Below are 27,763 nucleotides of genomic sequence, written 5' to 3'. Positions count from 1 at the left end.
TCCAACTTTCAGCCCCAAACTCTCTAGTAGTCATGTTCCGATGCCAATAGCAATTTCAACATGGTAGCCTGTCTCTTGAAAGAGGAAAGGCCTGTCATTATTCTTTATGATCCTGCTTTGTAATTTTCTGTCTCTTCTTTATTCATATTGTGTAAGAAATTTCACTAATAACAAAATGAACCAGACTGCTCTTATTGTCCGTTTAAAAACAATTGTCTGATATACTTCATGAAATTATATTTTATACGCATATAACAATTTGAATATTTAATATGAAACCTTGATATTAATTTATAAGCGTGTAACAATCAGAATATTTAATATGAGACTTTATATTAACCTGAGTTGATAATGTGTTACCTACTGCTGTGTAACACATTGACCTTGTAAAATTTATCAACTGCTTCCTCTGAGACAGTCAATCAACCCAAATATTTTTCAGATACATTTTGTTTTCTGATGAAATAAGTTTCAGCTGATTTTCTTTTTAGCAAGTTGGTGTGTCTTCAAAGGCAATTTACTTTTCTGCAAATTAAATAGCTAATGTAGCCTGGGTCTTGGAGTGGGGTTAGGGGCAATAATCTCCTCTGCATAGTCTAGGCCATTTGAGTAAAATTTAATATATTCTGCGCTTTCCTATTCATGTTGCCTTCAGGTTATGACATTCTAAAGTGATGTATATATTCAGACATTATCAGCTGTTACTATTTTAGCATGGTTGTAAAATATTTGACTGACAGCAAGTCCATGAAGTGCAGGGAAAGTCTGTCTTCTAAAATAATGTATGGCAAGTTGGTCAGAGAGAATAAATAGGAAAGAAAAACAGTGTGGAAAGGCGATTGCAGTATCACTGAGGCAAATCTTTTTATTGGACTATGACATCATAATGTGTCTAATCATAGGTTCTTTTAATCTTTCACATTTCTTGGATCTATTTCCTGCATCATAAAGTAAGAAATTAACTTGACCCTTGACCTTATCATTATACAGTTTTAAAGTTAAGCTTCAGATAGGAATCCTCTTATTGCCCATGATAAATAAAACCATTGAAACCTAAAATTTGAGAGTGGGAAGGCAGTTTAATTTGGTAGTTGGAAATGACAAATGGTCAGATTTTTCCTGTCACGTAAAATTACGTGTTCATATATACAGATAAAATATCCACTTAGACTTGGTAAGAAAATACTTTCTTTGGGTGCTTATATTTTGTTTTCTTTTTAATTGATTTGGTGTAAGTATGGGCTTAGAGAATTTTGATATTAGAACTAATTTAATCTAATTTCTTCATCAGTATCATCACCATCATTTTTAATATTTAACTTCCTAGAATTACTCAAATACAGTCTCTGGAGGGCACAATTGAACATTTCCTTTTAAAAAGTTTGACAGATGTTTGAATCATTGCTTAATAGTTTTGTTAGCTCTACCAGACTAGCAAAATTGCATCTTTTACTTTAAAGCCTTCAATTTTCTCACCACCTCTTTAAAGATACGAAGAACACTTGTTCCTACCCTTCCTTTCTGCTCTGTCTTTGTTTTCTGTAGGTATCGGAAGCACAAAGAGCATTGGGACAAACAATTGCATGCTGCTGACCTACAAACATCTCTCTGCAAACCTTATAAAAAGTAATTCTACCTTTTGGCCTGTTCAGTTTGGAACTGGCTGGGGTCATCATTTAATACTTAGTGTCATTATTAGACTTTGCAAGTATCATGAATCTACTCATATGTCACTGTTAATTTGGCTCACAAATGGGGAGGTGGGCCATTACCCTCATTTGGAGGTATACCACCTTTTGTCCAACTAATTTACCCGTAAGCAAGCTGAGTTTTCATAGCTCTGTACTTCAGCCCTGATGCCTCTGGTCAGACGACCACACAATTGCCAAAGGGAGCTGTTGCCTTCTTTGTTACTCATGCTTTTAAAGCTCATTTGACTCTTCAACTCATTGACTCTTCTATTATGAGACAACTAATATATTATTTTCCATGCTTTATGTAGTATCAAACACTAATCTGAGACATTACTTATCAACTGAAAGCACTCCACAGCCCATTTAGGCCTACAATTTCATAAATGTTTTACCCAATCAGCTCATTCTCTGGCAGCCAAAGGATGTCGATGCTTATTGTATGATTGATAAACCATACGTTGTTCTGGTATTACAGAACTTAGATTAAAATCTCTTTCTGTGAACACGATCCTAGTTCTGGCATTCTGCTACTCCAAAACTAGAAAAGCGGTATAGTACTGGAACATGTCTTGACATCGTAAGGCTGTGATCACTCAGTGAGCAGAGCAGGCTTCATAGGCTCTGATCAGTTCAGCCACAAAGAACCCTGTGTTTAGATGGAACCCATACTTGTGGTTTCATGTTCTGTTGTCACAATCTTAAAATCCTTAATAATTGTATCTATGAATTTGTGTTTTCAAGTAAGTCCTGTGTGATTATAGAATACGTACCTCAATTCTCATGGAATTCTACTGCCCACTGAGTTCTTAGGTGCCTGCTCTCCACTACCTGGTATCCCAGCGTGCCTGGTCTTTCCCTCCACATCTCTATCCAGTGATGTGTTTGGGGAGAGATCTGCATTCTGCAATCACACTGCATCTCCAGTGGCATGGGTGCAGGCCCAGCTGAGGTTGCAGAGAGGGTTAGAGTGCCCATCCTACAGAGCTTGGGGACAAGACCAAGTGGCAGGCATCCTTTCTCTTATTCCATCAGCAATATGGCACATGTGGTGGGTGACTTAGTGGGGACTTGTCACCAATGCTGTACGAAGCACATCCCAGCACAGAGGCTGCAGTCCTTTAGGAGTCACCTGTCTGCATGTGATAGAGTAATAGTGAAAGAGGAAATAGACTTTCCTGACCTGAGCGAGGTTCCCACATCATTGATTTTGCAGTGGTCCTGGAACTGTGTAGCCAGCCGCATCTGAGACATTGTTTGATTTTTCTAATGCACCTTGAGCAATTAAAAAAAAAAAGCTCTTGAAATGATTGTGTAACATCTTCCTAGAGTTCCCCATATACAAGAAAGTTTATATGAGAGTTATAAGTGTAGTTAACATTTTTTAAACATATAATTATTTTTTTTACTTAAATGTTTTAAAAGAAATTGGAATGGGGCAGAGATGGACTGAGACCATGCTTTTTACTCTATAATGTTACATTTAATTTTTTTTTTTGCAATGGCTAGTATTCATATATTGCCTTTATAATGAAAAGAAAAAGAAACCTTAATATTGTTTATTAAATTTTGATTTAGACAATTTGAGCTGTGCTATGGTTCTAGAGTTATCAGATATATATATATATATATATATATATATATATAATGTATATATAATATATATATTATTTTTTTAAAATACTCATTTTAAGCTGCTTCTTTTATCTCTACTAATCATTATTATAATTATAGACACTTGCTCTACCAACCAAGATAATTGTAAAGTACTTGATTTTAATTTTATTGCAGGTTATTCTTTTTCTTTTTGAAAACTTGGGGGAAAAAGGTGAAATTACTACATCTGGCACTCAGAGCACTCCTCTGTGTAGAAATTAAAGACAATAATGCCTTTTCTTTCCCTATTAGTGATAGCACCTAGTGAAACATTCTGTGATGAAGACCTTAGCAAGAGGCAGAAATTTCTTAAATTTTAAATTCTCTAATCAGTTTAAAATGAAGATATACATTTTATTCTGACCTTACAAATAAACTGATTTTGTTAACATTTTTTTAACATTGTGCAAATTTGATGTATTTTTGTCTGCACGTGATTCACATTTGCTAGTGCATTCACTTTATAAATACGTCAAATCTCTGTTTTTCATGTACCAGTTCATCCCTTATATGACATAGTGGAGAACTTGGTTTTTTACCTACACAAATTTGTAGATATCATATTTTAATCCTTGTTATGGACTAAAACTTTTTTAAAAATTCAATACTTAATTAAAACTTTTGTGTGATATTACATCCAGGTCCTTGTAAACGAATGTGATAATGCTGACACATTAATGATATTTCTTTATAAATGTTCTTACATTTCATGAGTAATTAAATATAATCCTTTGGTATATTATAATAATATGAAAAGTAATGAATATTTTTTATTTTATAGTGTACTTTAGAGGCAATTCAGAAACAATGAAATATCTTAGTTATATACATTGCTATAAATATTACCCTCTGCCAAAATTAAGTTTTAAAAAGTGGTTGGAGGTGTTGGTGGTGAACTTGGAAGTTTGCTTTTTTATTTTGTATTCCCTGGGAAGAATTAGGATGACCAGGTGTGGCAGGGATTGGAGGAAGGAACAATTAAAGCTTCAAGGAATGAGTTCTCCTTCGGTCCCATAAACATGCTCCAGTCCCCAAAAGATTTTAACATAGGGTAATGTTCACATGTTTGAATGCAATTTCACTGCCCATTATTTAAAATTTAGAATGCATATACATTTGCCCTATTTTAATTTAAGCAATTCATTCATGAGGAAGATATTGTGAAAGTTAAAGAAGCTCAAAAATGATATATTTCCTCTTAATATATAGCTTTATCAAAACAAGAATATTACTGTCTTTCTTTTGAAATATATCAAACTACTAAAGCCTTTGCTCTTTCCTTTCTTCCTGCATTTCTTCCATCTTCCTTTTTATCTCTTTTTATCCATCCATCCATCCATCCATCCATCCATCCATCCATCCATCCATCCATTTCTCTACCTATCTTTTGATCCATCAATTTATCTATTTATCTGCCTAGCTAATTTAGTCAGGTCTAACTCAAAGTTAGCCCTATTTACCTTTTCTTTCTTCACAAATGTTATTACTAGTTCTCAGGTTTCTTTGCCAGTATTTTAGAATCTGCTCACTGTTTGAGAGAAAATGAGCCTTTTACAGTTGTTTACCGGGAAACAGCCTGATGTCAGAATTCCCTTAAATCTCAGCTCTCTGGCATCTTCAACCCCCTCTGGGTGGCTGTGGAGAGGAGGCTAGCTGGTAGCCATATTGTGCTTCTCAGCTCTAGCCTAGGGGAACACTCTTAAGAGGGGTGAGGAAAAAAGATCTATTTGATTTTTTAAGAAGTAGATTTTGAGAAGACTTTTAAGAGGGCAATTTATTTTATCTTATTTTTTTGTCTTTATCAGTGCTCTAAAACTGAGTTGTTTGCTGGACAGTTTATTTGTAAGAATGCAAACTTGTTTTTCATTTATTGTATTTTATTTAATGAATTTATTTTTGTTAGAGATATTTCTCCTCCCCCCCCTTTGATACCCTCCTCCCAGTCCAGCCCAATCCTCCTCCCCCCAAACCCCAGCATTGTTGTCTATATTCTTTGGATATGTTTACATGCATAAGTTCTTTGGTTTATCTCTTCCTCCACCCCACCCCCTTCTCTGAAGTTTGTTAATCTGAACCTGACTTCTATGTCACTGGGTCTATTTTGTTCATCACCTTATTTGTTCATTATATTCCACAAATAAGTAAGACAATGTGATACTTGTTTTTCTATAACTGGTTAATTTCACTTAGCATAATACTCTCCAGGTACCTCTATGTCATCTCAAAAGATAAGAGATCTTTTTTCTTATAGCTGCATAGTATTCCATCGTGTACATGTACCACAGCTTTCTTATCCACTCATCTATTGAGGGACATGTGGGATGTTTCCAGATCTTAGCAATTGTAAATAGTGCTGCTGTGAACATAGGGGTGCATATATTCTTTCTGAGATTATATATTCCTAGAAGTGGGATCACTGGGTCAAATGGCAGTTAAATTTTTAATTTTTTGAAGAAACACCATATTGTTTTCCACAGTGGCTGCACCTGTCTGCATTCCCACCAGCAGTGTACTAGAGTCCCCTTTTCTCCACACACTCGCCGCCACCACTTGTTGTTTGATGATTTGTTGATGGCGGCCATTCTGACAGGTTTGAGGTGATACCTCCTTGTTGTTCTAATTTGCATTTCTTTGATGATAAGTGATGATGAACATTTTTTTTTCATATGTCTGTTGGACATTTATGTATCCTTTTTGGAGCAGTCTCTGGTTAGGTCCTCTGCCCATTTTTTAATTGGGTTCTTTGTCTTCCTTTTGTTGATTGTATGAGTATTCTATATATTTTGGAAATTAACCCCTTATCTGATGTATCATTTTGATGCTTGTTTCTTTGGCAGTGCAGAAACTTTTTAGCTTAATGTAGTCCCACATATTAGTTTTTTCCTTTCTTTCTCTTGCCTTAGGTGATGTATCTGAAAATTCTGCTGCGTATGATGTCTGAAAATTTGTTGCCTACTTTTTCTCCTAGGGTTTTTATGGATTCACCAGTCACATTTAAGACTTTTATCCATTTTGAGTTTATTCTTGTGCATGGTGTAAGTTGATGGTCTAGTTTCATTTTGTTTGCATGTAGCTGTCCAGTTTTCCCAACACCATTTTTTAAAGAGGCTGTCTTTACTCCATTGTATGCTCTTGCCGCCTTTGTCAAATATTAATTGAGCATAATGTCTTGAGTCAATTTCTGGGTTTTCTGTTCTGTTCCATTGATCTAAATGCCTTGTTCTTGTGCCAGTATCAGGCAATTTTAATTACATTGGCTTTGTAGTATAACCTGATATCCGGTATTGTGATCCATCCAACTTTGTTCTTCTTTTTCAAGATTGCTGTGGCTATTCGGGGTCTTTTTTGTTTTATATAAACTTTTAGAGTGTTCATTCTAGTTCTGTGAAATATGTCATTGGTATTTTAATGGGATTGCATTGAATCTATAGATTGCTTTGGGCAGTATGAACATTTTAATGATGTTAATTCTTCCAATTCATAAACAAGGTATATGCTTTCACTATTTTATATCTTCCTCTATTTCTTTTTTCAGTGTCCTATAGGTTTCTGAGAACAGGTTCTTTACTTCTTTGGTATTATAATTTTTCTGTTGCAATGATAAATGGGATATTTTTAAGTTTTATTTATGTGTGTTCATTATTGGTGCATAAAAATGCTAATGTTTTCTGGGTGTTGATTTTGTATCCTGCTACTTTGCCAAATTCATTTATTAAATCCAATAGTTTTTTGATGGAGTCTTTAGGGTTTTCTATGTACAATATCATGTCATCTGCAAATAATGACATTTTCACTTCTTCCTTTCCAATTTGGATCCTTTTATTTTTTTCTTCTTGTCTAATTGCTATGGCTAAAACTTCCAGTACCATGTTAAATAAGAGTGGTGAAAGTGGACACCCTGTCTTGTTTCTGTTCTTAAGGGAAATGCTTTTAGTTTTTGCCCATTGATGTTAGCTGTAGGTTTGTCCTAAATGTTTTTTGTTATGCTGAGGTGTGATCCTTCTATTTCACTTTGCTGAGAGTTTTTTTTCAAAAATGAATGCTGGATGTTGTCAAATGCTTTTGCAGCATCTATTAATATGATCACATGGTTTTTAAAGTTTGACATAAAGCAAGAAATTTGGGCTGCTTCTTTCTTCATTTCTTAGTTAAAAATATCTCCAAATAAATTATATTATAAGCACAGGTACATGACTGCAGTTTTAAATATCTATTTTAGGGTAATTGGTCAATAGTATTTTCTATATTTCAATTGTCTCATCCTACCATGTGCAAAGTTCCAAATGCATTTTTCCACGGAACACCAACTACCCACAAATCAGAAAAAGCTGCTTATTCAACACCTCATGCCCTCCATCCTGCCAAATACAATATGCATTTGTTTTGATATTATCTATTATAAAAAAATAAGACCCTCAATTTCAGAAAATTTACATATTAGAGAATTGTGACAGTAAAGTGTGGATGTTCCTGGCCATTTGGTTACTATATCTCACATAGTGATTCTGTGATCCACTTACCTGCATTCCTTTAGTTTGGAATCCTGTGAAGTCTCTAAGCTTCTTGCATCTAGCTTGAATATGAGAGAACAACAGAGAAGGTATATTTTCTTCTTAATGATTGTGAACTACAAGTGAGTGACAGATATCACTTTCACTCATATCCTTGTTGCAAAAACAAGTCAAATGATCCTGCAGGTGTAGTTTGGAAATAAAGTCCCTTCCTGAACTTTGACTTCACAGCAATAATCTTCCCTAATGAGTGGGCACAGAAGTAGTTGGCGGGCAGTAGTCTTGGCTACCCCAGACTGAAAACAAATTTTCTTTACATTTGGGAAATGTTTCCTAGAGGGGGGGAAAAAAAGGATTTTATACTCAAGAACATGTTAAAGAAAGCTTTATGTTAAAATATTCAGCTTTGATTTTTTTAGTCGATAGTGAGCAATCTGGGTTGGTAGGAAATTTTAATGCCAATACAACATTCAATTGTAATAAAACGTTTTAAATTTATTTTAAAATCTCCATTAAAATATTTTTGCTCTTTCTTATTTTAATTTCCAATGTCTATAACTTTAATAAGGGGAAAAGTTTACTTTCTAATAGAATAAAGAGCAGTTTTAGCTTAATTCAATGCTAATGTCTGTGGTAGAACTGGAATTTGATAATGAAGTATGATTTAAATTGAATTCTGAAGTCTTGTTTTGAGGTATATGTTTGTAATTTGGAGGGAAAGATACTTGTCACAGCATTTAACTTAACCTCTCATACTGGCCAATGCATATATAAAGAAAATGTAGGAAACTGTTACTTATGTGTCATACAAATAACTTTATTTCTTTACCATATTCTCCTAACATTCAGCATGCTTTAATTAAATTATAGTGTCAACTACTGTGATAAACATTCCAATAGTAATATTCCAGGTTAAAAAGACTAGAAAATTAATGGAGTTCTTAGAACTATTAGAAGTAGTACCAGCCTCTATAAAATGAAACTTTGGGGAAGTGAAGAGAATAGCAATACAATCTGTCATATATTCTTTCTCCTGACAGAAATAGAGTAATTGGTATGGAAGACACTTTGTGTATATCTGTTACTAAATATTTTATCTTTCTTATTTGAACAATGGCTACTTTGAGTCCATTCTTTTCCTAGCCCTAGGCTAATTTACTGACTGGTCTTATTTACTGTCTTATTATAATACTACTGCTATTCTAAAGATAATTGCCTGTTTGACTCCAAAGCAAAAATATAAATAATTAATTTTTAAAGTCAAGGAAATTGTATGGATATTTGGAAATGACATATGATATAAACAAATATTTTTATCTGGAGCCCAAAATTTCTATCTATCTCAGATTTTAAAGAACTGGGGCTTTCAGGGATTTGCCACGTTAGATTCTCTGAAAATAAGTTAGTTACTTTTGGCTGGTAAAACAGAAAATTTTAAGGCCCTATAGTATTCTCATGTCCTTCTAAATGAAGTTGACAAATAAATACGTACTTTCTAATTTTCAAGAGTAAAGAAATTAGGCTACATCTCAGAAAATCTCATGTATAGATAACATTTATTAAGGAAATCATTATAAATTAATAAGACATTATTTTCATTCTCTGACACTGACAGCAAGTTACAGGTGTTTACCAGAGAAGAAAAGGGTTTGAAGTGGGGTAGTAAAGGGTAAAGGGGGTCAAATGTATGTTGACAAAAGAAGATTTGACTTGGGGTAGTGAATACACAATGCAATATACAGATGCAACATTATAGAATTGTATGCCTGAAGCCTATATAATTTTTATTAACCAATGTCACTTCAATGCATTTAATTAAAAATATTAAAAATAAATCTAGAATAGCAGCCACAAACCTACTTAAAAATAAAACTTTCTTTTACTTTTTATGACATTGATGATTTTTAAGTGTTTAGTCCAGTTGTATTATGTAATGGCCCACAAACTGGATTATTCGGACTATTTCGATTCAGGTTTAACATTTTTTTTTTTTTGGCACAAATGATATTTCATTCAATTGTGAGATATAATATTCATAGTTCTGAGTTTGACATTTACAAAATTTTCCCATTGTAATGTTGCCACTTTTCCTTTATTATTAATGAGTGATATGTGGGCTAATACTCTGAAACTATGTGAATAACCTGTTCTCCAGCCCAGGGGTTTTAGATCTATTGATGATCCTTGCTTCAGTAAATGATTACAATGATGGTTATGGTATGGTTATTTTCTCATTCTTTTTGCACTATTTGTGGGTATAATTACATAAACAAGAGCTCTTTCTCCCATCTCCACCTTTTTAGTGTGTCTCTATGAACTTAAGGATTTAAAAATATTTAATGTCTTATTGTATTTCTATATGCAAGTCATCCCAAATTTAAACTATGATAAGTATATGCAATAGAAAACTATACAGCAATAAGAAAGGATGATCGCCAAAACACAACATATAAATAAAGCTCACAAAAATAGTATCTATTAAAATGGGACTGGCACAAAGAGTATAATCTGTGTAATTTCATTTTATAAAGTTACAAAACAGACAAAAATGATCTATGCTGTTAGAAGTCAGGAGAGTAGTTACTCTTGATGGTGTATGAGTGCAGCTTCCAGTGTTCTTAGGGTGTTCTGTTTCTTGATTTGGGTCTGGTTAAAAGAGTGTTAGGATCGTGAAAGTTTCCCAAGCAATGCTCTTATTGATACTTTTCTGACTGTGCATCATACATCAATAAAAAGTTAGAAAAAAATTGACCCAAATGTGCTCACTTGAGCAATGCTAGCCTAGCTCCTTTGATTTCCTGATATATGCCCACCAATAATTACAAAGTGATTTGATTTTTCTGGCCCCCAAATATATCTCACTTTCACTTTTACTCTCCAGACCTGAAATCAGCATTTCTCCTGAGTCGTGATTCTTTGTAGAAGCCAAAATCTGGGCACTAAATATGGTAAATGCTACTGGATTGTCATTACCTTTAGACTCTTTCAATGGCTGGAAAGAGCTAGAACACACACACACACGCACACACACACACACACACTTGACAAATTTTTTTAATTATGAGATCATACTGATACCCCTAATTCAAATCCGCCCACATTGTTTTCCCTCACCTTTCCCATCTCATTTACATTTCTCTTCCTCACAGTGAGAATTAGGTTTTCCAGTGACATCAAGGTAATTCTCTCATGTAGCCCTTTCTACCATACACACACTATAGTTTTATAACTATCCCACCAATGCTGCTACCAAAACTGTTCTGCAGCAGAGACTTCAGAGCAACGATCGGTGAGTTCATTCTAACTTAACATTTTTCTCCCTTGTTATTATTTATTTATTTTTTTAATCATCACCCAAGGACATTTTTCTATTTATTTTCAGATAGAGTAGGAGGAAGAGAGGGGAGAGAGAGAGAAACATCTATGTGAGAGGGACGCATTGACTGGTTGCCTCCTACAGGATTCTGACCCAGGCGGGGAGAAACCTCAACAGAGGCGCGTGTCCTTGACTAGAATCGAACCTGTGACTCATTGACCCGCAGGCCGACACTCTAACTGCTGAGCCAAACCAGCCAGGGTTTGGCATTATTTTAATTTTTCTAGATGATTCTAGTTTATTTCTAGTTTGTCAGGACATATAATATTTCTATATTATTTTTTTCTGTTGCCCCACCTTTTTGTTTTCCGGTCACAAATCATAACATTACATACTGTTCATGTATTATAAGTTTATTTGCTGATTATGCTCAATAAAGCTGGGAAAAATTCAGTTTCTCAGTTGAACCAGCATCATTTTAGCTGCCTGATCCTACACATGACTAGTTGCTACCGGAGATGATTGTACAGACACAAGCCATTTCCATCACCGCAGAAAGTTCCACTGGACATCGCTGCTATGGAAAATTAGATAAACACCGGTCGTGGTCTATACTGACTGATTTTGTTTCATCAATATTTTATTAACTCTCCAACTGAACTTAATTCCTTATTTTCTCGTTTCCTTCCAGGAGTATTACAAAATCCAATTGATAGTTCCTGATAATTAAGGTTTCATTGTATGTTTAATGTGTAGTGTTCTCATTTAGAGGTTTTGGTAAATTTCTGCCATCTCTAGTAAAAGATTTCTGTCTATCAGTGATTACTTTGAAAAAATGGGTCCAAAGCTATCAGTCAGTAAAAGACGTTGCTTTACTGACATTTGCTCCTTATGTATATATTAAATGCGGTTGCCAATTTCATCAGTTTACGAACATTTAGTACTTGAGCATTATCATAATCCTTACCAATTGCTTTTAAATAATGAGAAAAAAATGGGTGGCCTAAACCCTTAACTTGGCTTGACTTGATAATTCTAGTTTTAATTTGGCAAAATCATATTTTCAGTCTTTCAATAACAGAAACAGATAAAGTCAGTACTTTTTCCCTGCTACTAGTCTTTATCAAGAATATGCCCTGGCCGGTTTGGCTCAGCGGTTAGAGCGTCGGCCTGCGGTCCTGAGAGACCTGGGTTCGGTTCCCGCTAAGGTCACGTACCTCGGTTGCAGTTTGTCCCCGGCCCTGTGCGGGTGGCAGCCACTCGATGTGTCCCTTCACATCGATGTTTCTCTCTCTCTCTCTCTGTTCCTCTCTCTCCCTCCCACTCTACCTGAACAAAAAATGGAAAAATGTCCTCGGGTGAGGATAAAAAAAAAAAAAAAAAAGAATATTCAACAATCACCCTGGCCGCTGGGTTAGAGCTTCGACCTGCGGTCCAGAGAGACCCAGGTTTGGTGGGTTTGGTTCCCACTAGGGGCACGTATTTCGGTTGCAGTTTGTCCCCGTCCCTGGTTGGCCGTGCAGGTGGCGACCACTCGATGTGTCCCTTTCACATTGATGTTTCCCTCTCTCTCTTCCTCGCTCTCCCTCCCACTCTATCTGAACAACAACAACAAAAATATCCTCGAGTGAGGATAAAAAAAAAAGAATATCCAACAATCTCATCCTTACTCCCTAACACTGTGTATAAATCATTAGGTTTCTGTTGTCTGTTACGCATTGTACAAAAATGATAGGGTGGATTTTACCAAATCTGGAACAGCTGGAACTGAAGTACAACAAGAGGCCCATATGAATGCTAATTTTGGACAGATATGCAATATGAATTTGGATGCTTTGAACAGATCAAACAAATAGCAGTTTCAAATTTGAAATTCAAATCAAAAGTCACAGTGCAGATGGTTGAAATTACAAAAGTGGGATCGGCAGTTGGACTGCTTCTCACCTGGGCTGCTCTCTATCGCGTGAACTAGCTGTAGTAATACCAGAGATTTGCTTATTTCATGATGTTCAGAGAGTTCCCAAGCAACTCTTAGGCCATAATTAGCAAAACATCTTCCTCTGGACATAAGATAGATAAAGAAAGGAATAGGAAAATTAAGATTTAGTGTTTGGATTAAGACATTTGTGGATAACTCCTTAAGCCTTGGGCTGGCAGAGTGGATGCTGGCAGAATGAGGGTCGCAAGATTAGGAAGGACCATATTAAATGACTGCCTGCTTGGAGGTGATGGTAAGGAAAACAGTTGTGGGTGAATGTTTCAACCGCTTCCAAACTTGGTTGCCGTTTGTTTCATTCGCAAATCCTGGCTAACCACACAAGCCTCACCTTCTTTTCCTCCACATTGTGAATTAAACCACAACTGGTGAAATGTGTCTTATTTCTCCTCTTTAAATCATCTGATAAACTTAAACATACAGATGGAGACAAGTTGTGTTATGAAATAGAAATAAATGGAATTACCATTCTTCTGCTCATACCGGGCTGAAATGTGAGAAGAGCAATATGCCTGGAAAAAGACTTAAGTTTTCTACCATGATATTTTTATATCAGTCATATGACAAAATTGTTCAGAAGCAATGCATTATAAATCTCACTGTAAGTATAATGCTGATAAAAAAGCAAATGCTTACATTTCAAAAGTGAATAGTGAAGTTGAGTGATCTTATTTCCCTCTAGTCTGCTCTATCTGTAACCTCTTTGACAGATTCAGTATTCTTAAGCCTTACATATGTTCATAATGGATTTGGTTGAAAACATATACTGTAGTAGAAAGTCATTTCTGTAGATACTCTCTGCTTTTCTGCAAGAGAAAATATGGTTAGGGAAATTAATTTTCTTTCAGTATAGTAAAAGGTAGATTTTTAACACTGGAAGTAACCCTCGAGAGCATCCTGTACGTACCCACCATTTCAAAAAGAAAAAAAGAAAACAAAATTTAAAGAGGTTGAGAAAATTGTACAATAGTATATTAATCAATTAGAGGTCATTGTTGCTGGGACTGCATTTAAAACCTTTATATGCCTGATGCTTTCCAATAGCCTTTGATTTTTCTAATTCTGAAACATTCAAATATTATTTTCTTTAAGAAGCAATTTTTTTTTTTTTTTTTTAGGATTTAAGTAACATTCTTCTTCAATGGCTAGAAGATTTGTGAGGGTTACTTATACTGACCTAAGGGGACTAATGAAAGTTGGGATTCATGGAATTCCTATTTCCAGCCATATCCATCCACTCCACAGATACCTCACAGCAAAAATTCTGATCCTTCCTTCCTTCCTTCCTTCCTTTCTTCCTTCCTTCCTTCCTTCCTTCCTTCCTAGCTTCCTTCTTTCTCCCCTTCTGTTTTCATTTCTTTTAAATTTTCTCTCTTTTTTCTTTTCTTTCCATTTCTTTTACCCTTTCTCATCTATTACAATACAACTAAAATTATATTAGTTACTAAAATATGAAGACAAGATGTAATCTTTGTTCCTATTGAATCAACAGTCTCTTGGAAGTTTTAAGTGAAAAATAACTGAGACTCAAATAGATAATATTGTAATACTTTATTATTTTAATTAATATTTATTATTATTTTTTCAGCTTTACTGAGGTATAATTGATATATAAAATTATAAGATATTTAAGATGTGTATCTCAGTGACTTGATATACATATTCATGGTGAGAGGAGGCCCCCTTCTAGTTAATTAACACATTAGTCACCTCACATATTTATCTTGTGGGTTTTTTTTGTTTGTTTCTTTTTCTTAGATTTCTTATGTAAGTGATACCATGTAGCATCTGTCTTTCTCTGTCTAGGATATCTCACTTAGTACAATGCCCTGAAGGATCATCTCTGTTGTCCCAAAGGGTAGGATTTCCTTCTTTCTCATGGCTAAATAATATTTCATTCAGTATTTATATCACATTTTCTTCATTCATTTTATTGATGGACACTTTGACTATTTCCATATTTTAAATCTCAGGCACAGGAATTACTGTCCTGTCATTTTCTAACTTTCTTGAACAAGTGATATCTATTCTCTCTATATTAGTTTCATTACATATAAATGAATATAAAGACTATAACCTTTCACATTGTTATTAAGTAATACATCTTAGAATTTATGAAATTTGGTAGTTATTTTTGCTTCTTACTTCTATAGTTTATTGTTTTCCTTCAAATACCTAAAAATATGACTTTTGCATATGTGGTCACATTGACTAGAAAACTATCAAGAAGTTAGAGATTCTAGGGAGACCTCACAGTGCAGAAGGGGCAAGGTATGCTTTTCTGCAGGGACTTGAGGAAGGACAGCACCTGCTGAGAGAAAAGAGTTTTATTCATACATTGAAATAAATATTTTGAAAATTTGACCCGACTCTCTCTGTGAGTAGAATCATAGTCCATGACCTGCTATTTGGATGGTCACTAAATCCTCAGGGACATAACTATACACCTGTCCCTGTTCAGTTCTGATCAGTGAAAACAAATAATCACTCTTCATTGTCAGAAATGCTGGGGTCAAAATGGGAAAACTTTAAATTTATATTTACTATACCAGAAGACTTAAGTTCAATCAGGTCCAGAAGAATACAGCACATTTTACTGGAAGACAAGTTAGTGTAGAGGAAAACTGAATTCTGAGATCTCAGTTCCATCTCAGCTCTGCCCTGTCCTCCCAGCATGACTTCAGATAAACTCATTTACTTGTCTGAGTGTTAGCTCACCCCCTAAGAGAAAAATAATATCTGTCTCACAAGATATTTTGAGATTAAATAAAGATATATAAAAGTAAAATTCTTAGCCCAGCTCTTACAAGGCATTCAACAATGCAGTTTCTGCTATCATTCTCTCCCCCTCACCTTTTGCACTAATTTTTTACCTGGATGAAACATCCTTGATTAGTATTAGTGAGTCCTTCCTTACATCCATTAGAAGTGGTAGTTCTGATTATAATTAATTACAAAATAGAGTGTTGAAGGAAGAGAGACATAACTATAATGCAGAAGGGAAAAAAATAAAATCGAAAACAAAAAGTGAGAGTCAGGAAGATCTTGGGCTCAGGGAAGAAAATTCCACTTTTGCTTGGGCTTTTTCAATCTGGTGGAAAGGTGGCATTTTGATATGTAAAATGGTGATGTCTACATTATTTTAATGATCCATATTTCCATTAACAAAAGAAGGTGACCTATAAATACTGCAAATATGGAGAAATAAAGAAACCCCATATTTGACATGTGCTATATTAACAATACACCATCACATTCCTCTAATTTAATAAGTGTTTTTTCCCTTATGATTTTAATATAAAGCAAATAAGATTGAGCTAAAGGAAGAACACATTCTTGTTTTAATAATATTTGAACACAGTTGTCGAGTGCACCAGATTCTTTTCCAGCTTTTCCTGGACCTTGTTTTAGATCTCCAAGGAATTAAATGAGACATCAATTTAAATATTGGTGTATGTAATAAATATGAACATGTCTTATCAAAGCAGATATACTTTATAATAAACAAGATACACATTTCTAATCCTAGGATATTAAAATTAGTTTCTATTGTTCCACAAACTTGGGTATTTAATTATTAGCTTTAATCTCAAAAGCCTGTTTAAAATGAATTAAAGTGCAATTTGATTCTTCTGCACAAACAACCCTGCTAACCTCTTTAATAATTCACAATAATCGCATGATTCATCATTTATATTTATGGTCAGACAGATTTTCTCACACTTGATTGCTTACCTCAAACATATTTCTTTTTGTTGGTGGTGTAGTTGCTGTTTAAATCAAAGCACTGAAATTCCATAACTTACAGTTTCTTGCTTATTATTGGCATTGAAGTTCTTTCCTTGTTGACAAGTGTTTTCATTTGGAAATTCTGAAAGTTACCTAAGCTAAAGTTAAGGAAACTATCATACTGGATTGTGATAGGCATTGTCTTTTTCTTCTGTAAGTTCACTAGTTGTTGTAAAGTATTGAGAGTTCCACGCCAACATTTGTCAAACTTTCAATGTACCGGGAGGTGGTGTGGTACAGAGGGGAGAAAATGGAATCTGAAGTCAGATAGGTTTAGGGTTGATTGAAAGTTTGACAAGGAACAGCCACTTATTGTTGCTTCTGGATATTTCTTTGGATGCTTCTCTATGACTCAGTTTCATCATACATTAAGTGGGAAAATTTGGTCCCAGCCACACTGTTGATATGATGATTTTATGATATAATAGACTATGGAATAAAAATAATTGACAGATAGATGTATAAATACAATTTAAAGCAGAACGAAGGCTATACTGATCTCAGCTCGCACGCCCTCCTCGTGGCCAGGCCTTTGCTGCCATCCTAACTAAAGTAGCCTCTTTGGCACTCTCCTTATCAGCCTTTAATTTTGTCTTAACACTATAACCACCAGAAATCATGTCACATGTTTGCTTTATAATTGTTTCCCCACCAGAGCATAAACGTCTGAGGACAAAGAATGTATAATTTCTCTGCCACTGTTCTCAGTGCATATTCACTCAATAAATGTTTGTCGAGAGAATTTACAGCTGAATACCCAACTGATGCAAAGCACCATGATTGGTGCTGCAGGAGTTTAAATATGAATATTTAAACAAAACATATAAATATTTGAACTAGATATATAAATGTTTAAACTAAAGCTAAAAGTGGCTTCTAATCTAATAGGCAGTATAGGACAAGTGACACAAATAAAATGCAAGGAAATTAAGCTCACCACCATACTTAAGGTTTAATGCTCAGGAGAGAGAACAGGACTAGGAAGGTGTATTCAGTCAAAGTGGAACCGCTTATTGCACGTCATTATGGCGATGAGGGGGGCTATCAGCGCGCCATTGCAGGAGTATAGGCTTGTGTTTCTCCAACCTTGTTCTGCAGACTAGCAGTGGGTGGTGGATATAGTTTCTAATAGAATGCTTCAGTTGCATGTTTTCATTTCTGTGTATTCTCAAAATTAACATAGATTTTTTCAAGTTATTTGAATGGCCATGTTATAGCCACATATTTAGACATGATTTCAGCGGCTGAACTTTTATTTGCATTTCTGATAACAGAGGCATCCACCACTAGTAAATTAATTGGTAGATGAAGAAATGACAGCAGTGAGCTCAGGTGTGAACAATCCACATGAGCCCAGTGGAGTTTCAGATAAGTTTTCATGGAGAAATAAGGAAGAGATGAGGTCGGATATGCTTACAAACTCAAGAGAATTTATATTATGGTACGTAATTCATATTCTCATCTCCAGGTGAGGTTTTGTTTCAGCAACGTATTATTATTTTAAAAGTATCATTTTAAAAGTTTATTTTGCACTTACTTTCATTTATATTCATTTGCAAGTTTTTAAGTTGTGATTGTACAGCTAACAACATAGGCATTTTATATGTAGGTTTGTAGATATTTAAGTTACAATATGAAAACGTAATGTAGATCAACACTAGGGATCTATAATTTTGTTTTTCCATTAAATGAATTTTATACATTTTTAACATTTGAGAAATAGTAGTAAAATGACTCAAATTGGCCCTTTCCCTGCTTTCTTCTACCACAGTGTTTGAATGGCTACATGTTGATAGTGAAAACTCTTAGTGGCCATTGGAAGGCAAAGGGGTAAGACTAGTCAGACAAGGGAGAGGTCTTGGTGGGATGGCCTGGAGTGGTTTCTAGCTCTAGAGACTGTGGGAGTGGGCACACCATCTGCCAAAATATAGACACCATGATGGGGAAGTTCAACTAATTGGTTCTGTTTGGTACACATTGAGTGCGAGGATTCGGGGGTATTTGTGAAGAGAAAAACTTGGACCAAAGGCAGAACTTGACAAAAACTGCATTTAAGGGTGTGAATGAGAAAGATAAATGTATCAAATTACCAGACATTTCTAATTCGGTATTTTTATCCAATTTACAAATTTTTAAATGATACAATTTTATTTGTTTAAGTACAAAATAAAACCTGTTTACCTAGAGGAAAGCACAGAGAAGAATTGTATGGTATGGGAAGTGATATTTGAAATTGTAAGGAAATAATAAAGTAAAAGAAAGCAAAACAGAGAATGTACCTAAGACATATACCATATAGACGGATCCTAGGTCAGTCTTTATTTGCCTTGGAAATTTTTTTTCCTATAGAATGTAAAGAATATTTTTTGTTAGGTGGATATGAAGATCAAATGTGATAATATATATCAAAATGCTCTGAAAAACCGTCATTACTGTAGAAACGTTTGCCACAATTTCTCTAGACTAGCTTCTTAAAATTGATATGTTGCCATGGAAACATTTTCCTTAGTGTTGCATTATTTTTATTTGTATTTCTATTTTTACCATCTAATTATTATTTTTTAACATTTAATATTCATGAATGTCAGAAATATTCTATATTTTCTGCTGTGTGACTCACAATGTGAATCACACAGCATGATGAAGCCATTAACTCCATTCACTAGAAAAAGAGGGTCAGGTTTAAAAGACAGATGATTTGCAAGTGGGGAGTGGAGGAACAGTAAATGAAATTGCTGCTTCTTGCCATCTTAAAAGGTCAAACTCAGAATTTCTAGAAAGCTTAAGGAAATAATTTATTTACTTTAAATTTTTACAGCCAAGATAAATAATTCCAACAATATGGTAGAATTATATAAGAATTTGGCATGTATTAATTATAAAATCTAAAAGTACAGTGAAAACAGCCTTACTGGAGATACAACAAACTTTGGGAACAGTGGTAAAAAATGGTGTGTAATTACAACATGTATCTTATTTTCAAAATATCCTCTAAGTTTCATTTTAAGTTTTTACAGTTTTATTTTCCCATTCCAAAAAGTTCACAGAGATTTGTAACAAAAATTCTCAGCAGGCGTCAGTGTGGAGGACAGATTGAGTAATGGACTAAAATATGAGAATCCGGCATTATTATAGAGCCAGGACATTTACAGTACATGAATAAAACTGTTCAAATAGGAAACACAAGCTATAAATTCTAATATTGTGAAGCGTCACATTCTTACACTACATGAGAAGGATGGTTAAGCACCACACATTGCAAGTGAGAGGAATGTGGGGAAAAAGAATCTCACTCAGAACATCTCACATTGTAATACTGTCAACAATAAATACATAAGAAATCTGCCAATTTTGCTTTTCCACCGTCATGGCTTAGTACCAATATCCAAACTGAAAATATGCTTTAAAAATCTTCCACGACTAGTTTCCCAGCCCTTTACAAGTTAGGAACTAAATTGGCTGACTATTTGATGACAACATTTTGCATTTCCATTTCTAAGTTTATTAATATTCTTCATGATTAATGGAGAACCAAAAGGTAATTGTATTTCCTGTGATCTTTATTTTAAATATGAACCTATTGACTGTTTTGTGGCCCTATCCTGAGGTGATGGCACAGTGACTTCAGTCAGCTCTCATTGCATTTTCAGGGGGTAGAGGTGTGAGGAGGAAGAGCATTGATGGGGTTACTGGTTCCCATCAGACCTCAGGAAGTAGTGCAACATAGTTCAAAGAATTAAGGTGACAAGCAAACAAACACAGTGGAAAACATAACGTAATAAATATTAGAGGTATTTAAAGGGAAAACAATTGTTTGAGGAAGAAACTGTATTCCAGAAAGATTGGATTTGTTTTTGTTTTTTCTCTTTAAACTCAAGGTTATAGAAGGTTTTGAAAAGCAAAAAAGACTTAAATTGCAGCAAATGGATCAAATTAGCCCTAAGGAAGGGGAAAGGGAGAATTATCTTGAATGACTGATTGCTCTGCTAGGAATTATTCTCAGAGCATTTTCTGATATTGTCTCTTCCTGTGTCTCCTTCTATCCTGCCTACTTGCTTGTCTGCCTCTGACCACCACCTTTTGGTTGTTTCTCCTGTTCCTACTGTCTTAAATGTGTGTCTATGGCTGCATCTGCTTTTATATTTGCATTTGATTCTATATCTATGTTGGGTCTGTCTTTATATATCTAGGTTGGTATCAGTGTGACATCACTCATTCAGCTAGCTTGTACGTCACTTGTGTCAGGCAGGCTGCTTACCGTTCAAGCTGCAAATGAGAAGTGGTTGGTAACCTTGTGGTATTTACAGTATCAAAAGAAGAAGTAGATATATAAATAAATAAATAATAAATAAATAAATAGATGTTCTAAATTATGGAAGTTTATAAGATGAAAATCCATAGGAATTTATGGATGCAAACAAAAATATGGTGAATTCTATGTGAGTGTTATGGTAAATAAAATTAAGGAAAGCTACCGAATCTGAATAACAAACTTGGCAGTCAAAATGTGCTGCGTATTTTTTTCCTGATTATCTTAAATATAAGATACTGTATAATGATAAGGATACAGCCATAATTGGAGGTAGGGTTTAAATTGAGTTACTCTTTGCTCACTTCTAACTATATTTCACAATTAAAGTTCAAAGTGATGGCTTGTCCCAAAATTCATCCAATGTTTTATTTTTTTTATATTTATTTCTATGGAGCAGATATTGTGCTAGGGAATAAAATAGATTTAAAATATATCTAGATTTTTATCAAGGGTTTCAAGTATAGTATAGATGTTCTGTGTACAAATAATAATTCAGTTTTAGTTTTACGGTTAATAATACAGACAGTACAAAATGGGAAATGTCATATTCCTCTGGGGCAGGGCAGAGGATTAAAGTGACACGTAAGATAGACTAAATGCCCACAGCAGCAGGTGAAAGGCTTCTCCTGCGAAAGGGTGCAGAGAGGAGCAGTGCCAGGAGAGTCTGAAGACGCAGGCAGGGACTGGCTAGTTTGCGAGGGCCTTTTATAATGACAAGGAACTTGAACTTCACTTGGAAAAAATTAGACTTGTTTGCATGGTTGTTTTGTTGTGTTTTGTTTTTAAAGCCTAGAAGTGATTTGCATTTTCTAAAAAGGGGAAGAAAGAGAACGGAGAAATGAAATCTAGTTAGAAATTGGCAAAACTAATTAGGGGTAGCTGCAAGATGCCTATTACATATCAATGGAAGCTTGAGATAATGTTGTGGGGAAGATGGGCAAATTCACTGGGAGACAAGAAATAATGGCGGTTGACTTTCATATCTCTAACCAGTGATCAGGTCATGGCTGTTGCAGGAAGAAGCAATTTAGGGTACAAAAAACACTCTAGCTGAATGGATATTACATATAGGCCCTGTGGTAAGAAGTTTATATATAGCTATTAAGGGAGCCCCACAAATAATCTAGCAATGTAGAGAATAATTTTTTCAATTCACAATTGAGAAATTATAGCCCCACCATACAACAAACAACTGGCGGGAATTCAATCCCAATCCACTGGCGTCAAACTCTTCTTACATTATATTATATTAAGCAAATTTAAACATATATATGTATGGTTAAATATATATATATAGATATATATTTAAAATTGTTTTATATATATTTATAAAAATAATTTATATATATAATTGTAAACTTGAAAAAAAATGCCAGGTTTAGCAATACCTAACTAGATTATTGAAATGGGGAACAATATCTGATTTTTTAGCAGAAATTTCAAGATGTACCTGAGTCTGCATTATGCGTGTTACTTTGAAAAAAAGTCAGTCATTTAGGAGTAAGATATACTCTTCATTCTAATTGGCATCATCTTTTTCTTTTTTGCTATTTTTTTGTACTCTGTGTTTTCACATTTGAAAAAAATTGTAAGAAAAGAAATCTAGTTCTCCAGAGAATAGTAACATAGATAAAAACTGGATAACTTGGTTTTGCGAGGGAAGGACTGAAAAATTTGTGTTTATCTTTGAGAAGTAGCATCTGGAAAGTGATCAATGTATTGCTTTCAAACACTTTGATGGTTGCTAGGTGAAACATGTTTGATGGTGGTTCTCCATTAAGAATGCAGGAATCTCCATGAGAAAGCACAAGTACAATGGAAGATGTGGGCTTCCTACTGTCTAGAGTAGTTTAACAGACTGGGCCTAAATGCTGGATCACAGGATGGTTTGAAGATCCCTCCCAGCTATACTTGAAACTCTTCAACTATGGAATTGCTAGAATAGAATTGTTTCATTTCTGAGCAGCAATTTTTGCATTTTAAATAAATGGAAGATATTTGGATAGGCCATATATTCCTTTTGCTGTCATCTAAGAAACTTTGGTATACATTTGTAAACACACCAAATATAATTCAAGGAAGTTGCAGAAAATGAAAAACATGTATCACTGGGAGACATTTTCATATATGGTATTTGCTTCTACATAGTTTAAGCAACTTCTGTTTTGGATGAGAAAAGAAAGCACTTAAAGTCATTGCCATTATATTTACAAAGCACCATCAGTTAAAAGGTACCTAGGTATTGTATGTTATTGCTTTCAGTGTCTTGTTTTGTTTAAACAGATTTTAGTTTATCTTTTAAAGCAGATGTTTTTACTTTTAAGATCAACGTGCTAACATAGGAAGATCCTTGATTTTGCCAATTTTCTTACATGCAAATTCTTTCTATATTTTCTTTGGCCATTACTCAACAAGTACTTATGGAATAGTTATTGTATGGCAAGAACTAATATTACAAATGGATTCATTTTTAAAACCCAGGCATCCATTGTTTGGGTGTGAGAGGAGAAACTAAGTACCTGCTTCCTGATATCCATGGATGTCCCCGAAACCTCTAACAGTCTCTGCTAATCCAAAGTGGAGGATGGAGGGGGTCACATAGGTTTGTTTTAAAATTGGTGCTTGTTTCACATCACAAATTATCTGCTATAAAGTCAGCCACCGTTTACATTTTTCACCATTGAAACTCAGTCCCACAAAGCATTCACAAGTTTAGTGTATTTTATTGGAATTTTGGGGCCACAGTGCCCTTTGCCTTGGCCTTCTTCCCATTGGCCTCTGCTGGAATCCCACTCTACAATTATGCTTATATGTGCACATCTCATCTAACTGTCAGGCCAAGCAGGTCATTGCTTCTTAATTTTATTTTTCAAATTTGGACATCTTACCCAATTAAGGTCATTGACCAAAAAAGATACCCTGTCTTGAGGAGGCAATTTTCTTTATAAACAGAATTCTAAAAGTCTGTCATACTTGTTTCTATAAGAATTCAAATTTTTAATGAATTGCTGCATTTAAATGAAAGCCGTGAGTAGCTGCTCGTATTTAGAAGCAATTCTCTAAGTTCACACAACCCGGTCAAATAGATGGAAGATTAGGTCTGCCTCCACTTTCTCCCTGGTGCCTTTGCAACAGGAATACATAAACTTTGGTCACCCCCTCTCCCTTTACAGAATTGGAACTCATTCATAATGGATTACTTATTACATTACATATATTTGTGTAAATTGATGCATTTTTTTTTTTTTTGGTACGTGCCCTTAGCAGTAACCGAACCCAGGACTCTCTGGTCCGTAGGCCTATGCTCCACCCTGAGCCAAACCGGCCAGGACTATGCATGTCCTTCTTGAGGAGGTCTGACTTCCACAGAAATTTAAAAGGTTGAGCCCAATTTTTTAAATTGGATTTATTGGAGTGACATTAGTTAAATAAACCATATAGGATTCAAGTGTACATCTCTATAGCACATCATCTGCACAGTGCATTGTTTATTCACCACCAAAGTCAAGACTTACTGCCACCATTTACTCCCCTTTTGCCCTCTTTCACCCCCCACCCCCCAAAACCCTTTTCCTCTAGCAATCTCCATATTATTGTCTGTGTCTGGTTGGTTTGTTTGTTTTTGGCTTAATCACTTTACCATTTTCGCCCCCTGAACCCTGCCCCGTCTGACAGCTGTCAGTCTGTCCTCGGTAATATGAATCTGTTTCTATTTTGTTTGTTTCTTTTGTTCATTAGATTCCATATATAAGTGAAATCATATGGTATCTGTCTTTCTCTGACTGGCTTATTTAACTTAGTATAAAACTCACCAGGTTCATCTTTGTTAACGCAAAAGGTAAGATTTCCTTCTTTTTGTGGCTGAGTAGTATTCCATTACATAAATGTACCAAAGCTTTTTATCCACTCATCTGCTAATGGGCACCTGGGCTGCTTCCAAATCTTTGCTGTGGTGAATAATGCTGCAATGAACACAGCAGTGCATATATTCTTTGAAATCAGTGTTTTGCGTTTCTTCAGACATATTCTCAGAAATGGGATCACGAAGTCAAATGGCAGTTCCATTTTTTATTTTTTGAGGCAACTCGATATTGTTTTTTTTTTTTTTTTTTTTTTTTTTTTTTATCCTCACCCGAGGATACTTTTCCATTTTTTGTACAGATAGAGTGGGAGGGAGAGAGAGGAAGGGAGAGAGAGAGAGAAACATCGACGTGAAGGGACACATCGAGTGGCTGCCACCCGCACGACCAACCAGGGCCGGGGACAAACTGCAACCGAAGTACGTGCCCTTAGCGGGAACCGAACCCGGGTCCCTCTGGACCGCAGGCCGACGCTCTAACCGCTGAGCCAAACCGGCCAGGGCTCGATATTGTTTTTCATAGTGGTTGCACCAATCTGCATTTTCTCCAACAATACACAAGGGTTTCCTTTTCTCCACATCCTCGCCAACACTTGTTTTTTTTTTATTATTTATTCATGATTGTCATTGTGACAGGTATGAGGCGATATCTCATTGTGGTTTTAATTCATTTATCTAATGATTAGTGATATTGAGCATCCTGTCACATGTCTCTTGGGCATTTGTGTGTCCTCTTTGGAGAAGTGTCTATTCAAGCCCTTTGCTCATTTTACAACTGGATTGTTTGTTTTCTTGGTATTGAGTTATATACGTTATTTATAAATTTGGAATTAATCCCTTATCAGATATATCATTGGTGAATACATTCTCCCAATTAGTGGGGTTTCTTTCCATTTTGTTGATGGTTTCCTTTGCTGTGCAAACCGTTTCCATTTGATGTAGTCCCATTTGTTTATTTTTATTTAATGTTTCTCTTACTCAAAGAGAAATATCAGAAAAAAAAATATTGAGAAATGTCTGATATATTACTGCCTATATTTTCTTCTAGGATTTTTGTGGTTTTAAGACTAAAATTTAAATCTACTTCAATTTTTGAATTTATTATTGTGTATGGTATAAGGAGGTGGTCTAGTTTTTGTATTATTATTATTATTTTTCCATGTATCTGTCCAGTTTTCCCAACACCATTTATTGAAGAGACTGTCTTTACACCATTGTATGTTCTTGCCTCCTTTGTCCAATATTAACTGACTATAAAGGCATGGGTTTATTTCTGGGCTCTGTTCTGTTCCTTTGATCTATATGCCCGTTTTTATGCCAATACCAAGCTGTTATAATTATAATGGCCTTGTGGTATAGTTTGATATCAGTTAATGTGATTCATCCAACTGTATTCTTTCTCAAGATTGCTGAAGCTATTTGGGATCTTTGTGTCTCCATATAAATTTTTCAAATATTTTTTCTAGTTCTATGAGATATGCATTGCTATTTTACTAGAAATTGCATTAAATTTATAGACTCCTTAGGTAGTACGGACATTTTAATAATGTTAATTCTTCCTATCTATGAAACACAAACAGGGTATATGCTTGCACTTATTTGTATCTTCCTCACTTTCTTTCTTCATATCCTATACTTTTCCAAATACAGGTCTCTTACATCTTGGTTAAATTTGTTTCTAAGTACCCTATTTTTCTGATGCAATTGAAAATGAGATTGCTTTCTTAGTTTCTCTTTCTGAGAGTTCATTATTGGTGTATAAAAATGCCACCAACTTCTGAATTAATTTTTTATCTTGATACTTTACTGAATTCATTTATCAGTTTTAGCAAGGTGTGTGTGTGTGTGTGTGTGTGTGTGTGTGTGTGTGTGTAGACTTCAGGGTTCTCTATATAAAGTATCATGTCATCTGCTAATAATTACAGTTTCACTTCTTCCTTTTCTATTTGGATGCCTTATATTTCTTTTTCTTGTTTGTATGCTGTGGCTAGGACTACCAGTATTATGCTGAATAAAAGTGGTGAAAGTGGACAACCCTGTCTTGCTCCTGACCTTAAGGGAAACACTTTTAGCTTTTTCCCATTGAGTATAATGTTGACTATGAGTCTGTCATATATGGCCTTTATTATGTTAAGGTATAATTTCTGTATTCTGACTTGGCTGAGAGTTTTTATCATAAATGGGTGCTGGATTTTATCAAATGCTTCTACTACATCTATTGATATGATTGTGCGATTTTTATCCTTCATTTTGTTTATGTGATGTATCACCCTTACTGATTTTTAAATATTGCACACACCTTGGCATCCCCCAGAATAAGACTCATTTGATTATGGTGTATGGTCTTTTTAATGCATTGCTGGATCCAGTTTGTTAATATTTTGTTGAGGATTTTAGCATCTATGTTCATCAGAGATATTGGCCTATAATTTTCTTGTAGTATCTTTATCTGATTTTGGAATAAAAGTAATGCCCTTCTAATAAAATGAGTTTGGGAGTCTTCACTCCTCTGGAATTTATTGGAATAATTTGAGAAGGATAAGTGTTAGTTCTTTGAATGTTTGGTAAAATTTGCCTGTGAAGTCATTCAGTTAGGGATTTCTGTTTGTTGGAGTTTTTTTGTGTCCTGCTTT

The 27,763-nt window shown here is 34.8% G+C and overlaps 1 protein-coding gene across 1 annotated transcript in view; it reads left to right on the top strand.

Moving 5' to 3' along the window:
• LRP1B (LDL receptor related protein 1B) overlaps positions 1 to 27,763 on the top strand; it is a 1,816,022-nt gene that overhangs the window by 258,574 nt on the left and 1,529,685 nt on the right. The gene's annotated exons all lie outside the window — the stretch shown is intronic.

The sequence above is a fragment of the Molossus molossus genome, unplaced genomic scaffold (assembly GCF_014108415.1).
Source record: "Molossus molossus isolate mMolMol1 unplaced genomic scaffold, mMolMol1.p scaffold_m16_p_11, whole genome shotgun sequence".
Classification (NCBI taxonomy): domain Eukaryota; kingdom Metazoa; phylum Chordata; class Mammalia; order Chiroptera; family Molossidae; genus Molossus; species Molossus molossus.
Note: the sequence above shows the minus strand (reverse complement) of the source record. Positions and strands in the feature narration are given on the sequence as shown.